Source organism: Tasmannia lanceolata, unplaced genomic scaffold, assembly GCF_043159265.1.
Source record: "Tasmannia lanceolata isolate RefF3 unplaced genomic scaffold, GAP_Taslan_0.1 ptg001011l, whole genome shotgun sequence".
Taxonomy (NCBI): domain Eukaryota; kingdom Viridiplantae; phylum Streptophyta; class Magnoliopsida; order Canellales; family Winteraceae; genus Tasmannia; species Tasmannia lanceolata.
Genome location: NW_027519674.1, coordinates 1 through 6,798, shown reverse-complemented (window position 1 = coordinate 6,798; position 6,798 = coordinate 1). Strand labels below are relative to the sequence as shown.

General features: G+C 37.4%; 2 non-coding genes across 2 annotated transcripts; both read right to left on the bottom strand.

Annotated features, from left to right (window-relative positions):
- Nucleotides 1-201: 201 nt before the first annotated feature.
- On the bottom strand, nucleotides 202-275 carry TRNAW-CCA (transfer RNA tryptophan (anticodon CCA)). Its single transcript has one exon. It is a non-coding gene; the product is annotated as a tRNA-Trp (tRNA).
- Nucleotides 276-440: 165 nt separating this feature from the next.
- Nucleotides 441-514, bottom strand: TRNAP-UGG (transfer RNA proline (anticodon UGG)). Its single transcript has one exon. It is a non-coding gene; the product is annotated as a tRNA-Pro (tRNA).
- Between the last annotated feature and the right edge of the window lie 6,284 nt (nucleotides 515-6,798).

Below are 6,798 nucleotides of genomic sequence, written 5' to 3'. Positions count from 1 at the left end.
GAATCGTCTTAGGTCTAATTCCTATTACTTTGGCCGGATTATTCATATTTACAATACAGACGCGGAGATCAGTTGGACCTTTGATTGAGTAACATCTCTTTTTTGATTGACCTCCTTCTTAAGCTGCAGGAGGTCAAATTCAGGTTGCAGTTCAAGTTAGTAAAGTTATTTTATTGTGATTCAACATTACAAAAACAGAATCACGCTCTGTAGGATTTGAACCTACGACATCGGGTTTTGGAGACCCACGTTCTACCGAACTGAACTAAGAGCGCTTTCTTATGACAGGAGATACAACTGTAAAGAAAGGGATTCTTTTTGTACCCCCAATACACCTTGCATGCATGTAGTATCATAAAATGCAAAATTATGTCCAGTCCAGTCCAATTTGAATCGATCTCAACTGATCCCTCGTTACTGCCCATAGGAGAAGTAATAGGTAGGGATGACAGGATTTGAACCCGTGACATTTTGTACCCAAAACAAACGCGCTACCAAGCTGCGCTACATCCCTTTCAATTGTTGTACAGTTTCATTGTAGGGAATCCTTGTCTTGTTTTTCCACATCGTTATTTCCTAATATCTAGAGACAATTTCTCTTGCCATTTCTTCTTTTTGATTTCATATAATCAAAGAATTATATACATATGAAACCTAACGTATAAAAAAATGAATATTTATCGGTAATGCTCAGTAAGAAAGGGTCATCTTTTTCTGTTTTAGGGACAAGTAGATCTAATCCACCGGATTATTGTACATATTCATTTTCATTTTAGTTCGGGATTAGGGATTTCGTGTACAAATACAAGTGATCTTTAGCTACAGATACATCTGATCATATATGTATTCCAATAAAGAAGGAGGATTTTCAATGCGAGATATAAAAACATATCTCTCCGTGGCACCTGTGCTAACTACGCTATGGTTCGGGTCTTTAGCAGGTCTATTGATAGAGATCAATCGTTTATTCCCAGATGCGTTGACATTCCCCTTTTTTTCATTCTAGTTATTGACATGGGAAGGGGTGAAGAAGATTAGAGATACAACAAATTCTCTGTGACTAATCCACCCTTTTGAATTTTTTTTTTAAGTTGTTTAGGAAGGAAAGAGAAAGAAAAGTGGATTAAACCTCAGCGAAACTCGGGCTCAGCATAGAATTAATAGAGGGAGAACAGAAATAGAAATGTGGGTCTAGGACAGGCTGTTCAAGAGCATACAAGATAGTAAATGAAATACTGACTGGGATTAGAAATAATGGATAGTTAGAAATAATTGTATTACTTATTATTACTCTATTGATTGCAGCGAAATCTTTCATAATTGGATTTCGAGTTATCAGTTAGCAACTTCTATTTATTTTTCCTTCTTTTCGTATTCTTCGATTCAGATCGAAAATAGAAGAGTGGAGGGAATCCAAAATCCAAAGGAGGTTCATGGCCAAGGGTAAAGATGTCAGAATAAGAGTTATTTTGGAATGTACCAGTTGTGTCCGAAATGATTTAAATAAGGAATCGCGGGGCATTTCCAGATATATTACTCAAAAGAATCGACACAATACGCCTAGTCGATTGGACTTGAGAAAATTCTGTCCTTATTGTTACAAGCATACGATTCATGGGGAGATAAAGAAATAGATCGAACAGAATAGAATGTCTGTTCCACCCTTCCAAGGAACAGGACAAAATTACATATAGATAGATATATAAAATATAAACAAATCAAGTACTATTACTATTTCGGTCGGATCCGAAACCGAAATGAATGAAGAAATAAGATTTTAGAGATAAGGAATAAATCATGGATAAATCCAAGCGACCCTTTCGTAAATCCAAGCGATCTTTTCGTAGGCGTTTGCCCCCAATTGGATCGGGGGATCGAATTGATTATAGAAATATGAGTTTAATTAGTCGATTTATTAGTGAACAAGGAAAAATATTATCTAGACGAGTGAATAGATTGACCTTGAAACAACAACGATTAATTACTATTGCTATAAAACAAGCTCGTATTTTATCTTCGTTACCTTTTCTTAATAATGAGAAACAATTTGAAAGAACCGAGTCGACCCCTAGAACTGCTGGTCCTAAAACCAGAAATAAATAGGCCTACTTCTCAATTGAATCAAAACTCTAATTGGAATTCAAACTCAGATTGAGGTTTTGTTCGAAAAAGCCGAGATACTTGATTGTCGCGTCGTAAGAAAAAAAAAAAAAGAATGAATGGGGAAGAAAAAATATTTTTTTTTATTGAAAAGTGTTCGTTCATTTCTAATATTTATCATATTCATTTCTACTCTACTTCCCGGAGTTCATTCTCCGGGGAACTCCGTTTAAATCATTTCGGTGAATTCGTTCCAGTCGCCTTATTTGATAATCTCATTTGAAATCATGTAATGCAATTCCTATTTGATATAGCTATTTGTGCAAGTATTTACGATTAAGAAGCAACTGCCTCTTGTACAGATCGTGCATTAATCGACTATAACTATAGGATACCCCATTTTCACGAGTTACTGCATTTATCCGAGTGATCCACAAACGACGAAAATCTCTCTTTTGCCTGCATCTATCCCGATGACTGGAAACCAAAGCTCTCATTTTCTGTTGAGTAGTAGTTCGAGTAAGTCTTGAATGAGCCCCTCGAAAGGTTGATGCAAATAAACGAATTTTTGTTCGACGTCTCCGAGCTATATATCCCCGCCTAACTCTGGTCATTGAATCAAATGAAACCTTGATGAATAACTAATTGATTTCTTTTCTTTCAGTCATTCTTTTCCCCTCCCCTAGTTTATTAGTAACAAAACGGATTCTTCCGATGTATAAAATAAAAATTCCAATGGCTTTTGCTACTATGACCTTCCAACCACGATTTTTGATTTCTTCCAGGCATTTCACCTCGGAATAAGAAATTGTACCGATATTAGATATAAAATATCTAGTAAATAGGTAGTAATAAATAGAGAAAAATGGAGAAATAAATAAATAGTGGCTTCCATCGTTTCTATGATTACTTCTTAAACGGTGAGGTCCTCTCTATACACCGGAGCTCCTTCCCCCATTTAATCAATGTTATTAGTAACTTGTACAGTTCACACTCTTTGGCTCTACCCATAAAATTATCCAGTATATAGGTCTTTTCACAATGAGATCCATCCATACAGTGACGGCATTTAATTATGAAGGTTGGCTAGGTAGCTAACCCTGTTAGTCCGTTCTTGCAAGAGTAGAAGCATAATCTTTCTGCTTTTAAAATACTATTTTCCCCGCTTAATGGATAACCATTTGCTACCAATGGGGAATTGATTTTCATCTCAAATCGAGGTGATTGGATTTGCACCAATGGAAACCATAAATTCCATACACAATAGAGGTATATGATAGATCTTTATTTTGAGATAGTGAATGGAATGGAGTTCTTCCATTCTATCCTACTCATTGGTACTGTCATTGATACTGGAAAAATCGTCTCATTTGTTCCAGATCATGATCTGAACGAGTCGCACATACACCCTAGTACATGTTCCTCGACGCTGAGGACATCCTCGAAGGGCAGGGGATTTCGTGACATTTTTGATTGGCTGTCTTGTGTTTCTAATAAGTTGTTTAATAGTTGGCATGCTGAATCGTATACAGAATGGGCTGGTTTAGATCGATCCTAACCGGATGATTATGAATTACTTCCATTTCATATAATATTTTACCAGGTTAAGAAGATAAAATATCAAATCACGGCTCATTCGAATTATGGTTCGAAATGGAATCAAGAATTTATGTGAAATCCCCGGTATTTTCGACCGCGACAACATCAACAATGCCATGGGCTTGGGCTTCTGTTGCTGACATAAAAACATCCCTTTCCATGTCTTCGGATATAACCCATAAAGGCTTGCCGGTTCTTTGTACATAAACCCTTGTGAGGGGTTTCGCGGAGTTTCAGTAGTTCTTCCGCTTCCAGGATAAATTCTCCTGTGGGTGCCTCATAAAAAGAACTAGCAGGTTGGTGGATCATAACCCTGATGATATAACATAATGAACGGTTCCTCTATCTCGCACGATCGGTCGAAGGAAGGGATAAAGAATAACAAGAATAAAAAGATAGAATTAGAATTGAACAACCGTACAGGCATCTTTTATGCATTGCATACGGCTCCGCAATGGAATTTCCTTTTCCCTTCCATCGAAGAAAGAGACAAATAGAATCCATCAGACCCAGATCGTTGAATGATCCATTTACCATCTTTCCTTTCGGAGGAGTCAAAAAATACTATGATGGTTCCGTTGCTTTATATATTTATCTCGTCTGTGATTCAGCAATCCCAAAGTTTCTTTATGATCCGATCAAATAAGGAAAAAATGATCTTTTTTTTTTTTCATTTTCGTACTCTTTCATAACATAAATATCGGAAAGAGGCTTCTGGTGTGAAAGCAAAAAAAAGGTTTGTGACGCTGAAATGGACCCCCGATACATAAGATCAAATCGTAAATAACCTTTGTTTCATACTACTATCTCGATATATAATCTCATGTTATGTTATGAAAAAAAAATAATAGTTTGCTCATATCGAACTCGAAGTGCCATGCTATTATTACTTATTATTCATATTCCATATGCGAAGGCATAGTCTTCTTTTTTTTTTCTCAAATAAAAAAAAACTCATTGGCGCCAAGCGTGAGGGAATGCTAGACGTTTGGTAATTTCTCCTCCGACTAGGAGAAAAGATCCCATTGAAGCGGCTAATCCCATGCATATTGTATGTATGTCTGGTGGCACAAATTGCATAGTATCATAAATAGCTATTCCTGGTATTACCCATCCGCCGGGAGAGTTTATAAACAAATACAGATCCCTGGTATCATCCTCTATACTGAGATATACCATGAGACCAACAAGTTGATTCGAGATCTCGCTATCAACCTCTTGTCCTAAAAAAAGTAATCTTTCTCGATGAAGTCGGTTGATTAGGACAAAATTGTATCCCTTAGGAACCGCACACGCACCTTTGGATGCATACGGTTCAAAAAATCAAAATTGCGAAAAAAAAAAAAGAATTCATTGAACTTATCGAACTAACCCCTCATTGATGTATTCTTTCATCGAGATCCAAATCACGATGTAATTTTCTTGTTCCTAAATGGGCCTCTTCAATTCTTTTAGGTTTATGCTCTACTCCGGGTAAAGATCTGCCCGAATTCTATTTGCACATATAGGACAAATGATCACAGTACCGCTTCTTTTTGTTCCGACTTCTTTTTTTTTTTCAATTCGTTTTCATGTTCATGCCTTCCGCCAAATATTCGACTAATCATATTATTCCATTAATTGGTAGTTTTAGAGGTATAAATAGGGATCATTTATGATACGAGTAGTAATCATACATAGATTACCAATTTGGTATTTTTTGAACGGAGCCTGGATACTTCATTTTATTGGTCCAAGCCAACCATAAATTCTTCTAATTGAGAATATTGATCCCCAACCAAATAAATTGATCTAATTGCATTGCACTTCACGCTCCGAATTGAATTATTGATGGTTTAATCAATCTTTCTTGGGTGAAACAGAGGATATCTCGATCGGGGGAGAGAACGGGGAAATCCATATGACCCAATATGTCTGACAAGTCGCACTATACGTCAACCCAAACTGCATCTTCCTCTCCAGGACTCCGAAAAGGTACTTTTGGAACACCAATAGGCATAAAATGAAAGAAAAATTAAGTACTCTATTTCACTTTGATGTGGAAACGTAACAATGGGTTTATTGTCTTCATAATATTGTCGTTTATCGTATTTTATCCATAGATTGGAAGGTTCATGGAGAAGACGGGTTGAATAAAGGAAATTCGTACAAATGGATCGTTCGAAGGATGAACAAGTATCTATGCATTCGCTCACAAAAATAGGATCAATCCCCCCATTGCGTATTGGTACTTATCGAGTATAGAATAGATCTGCTTCTCTTTGTTCCTACGAACAGAATTGTTAAATTATTACCAATGGAACGGAATAAATATTAACTCTTGCTTTGAGATAATCCACTGAAAAGGCGAGGTCCATAGCATCAATCAGTCTTTTCCAATGTGATAAAGTTACATAGTGTCTATTTTTTCTTTGATAAAATAAGGGGTATTTCCATGGGTTTGCCTTGGTATCGTGTTCATACCGTCGTATTGAATGATCCCGGTCGGTTACTTTCTGTCCATATAATGCATACAGCTCTAGTTTCTGGTTGGGCCGGTTCGATGGCTCTATACGAATTAGCCGTTTTTGATCCCTCTGATCCCGTCCTTGATCCAATGTGGAGACAAGGTATGTTCGTTATACCCTTCATGACTCGTTTAGGGATAACCAATTCATGGGGTGGTTGGAGTATCACAGGAGGAACTATAACGAATCCGGGTATTTGGAGTTACGAAGGTGTGGCTGGGGCACATATTGTGTTTTCTGGCTTGTGCTTCTTAGCAGCCATCTGGCATTGGGTGTATTGGGACCTAGAAATATTCTGTGATGAACGTACGGGAAAACCCTCTTTGGATTTGCCCAAGATCTTTGGAATTCATTTATTTCTCTCAGGGGTGGCTTGCTTTGGGTTTGGCGCATTTCATGTAACAGGCTTGTATGGTCCTGGAATATGGGTGTCCGATCCTTATGGTCTAACCGGAAAAGTACAATCTGTAAATCCAGCGTGGGGCGCAGAAGGTTTTGATCCTTTTGTTCCGGAGGAATAGCCTCTCATCATATTGCAGCGGGGACATTGGGGATATTGGCGGGACTATTCCATCTTAGTGTCCGCCCGCCC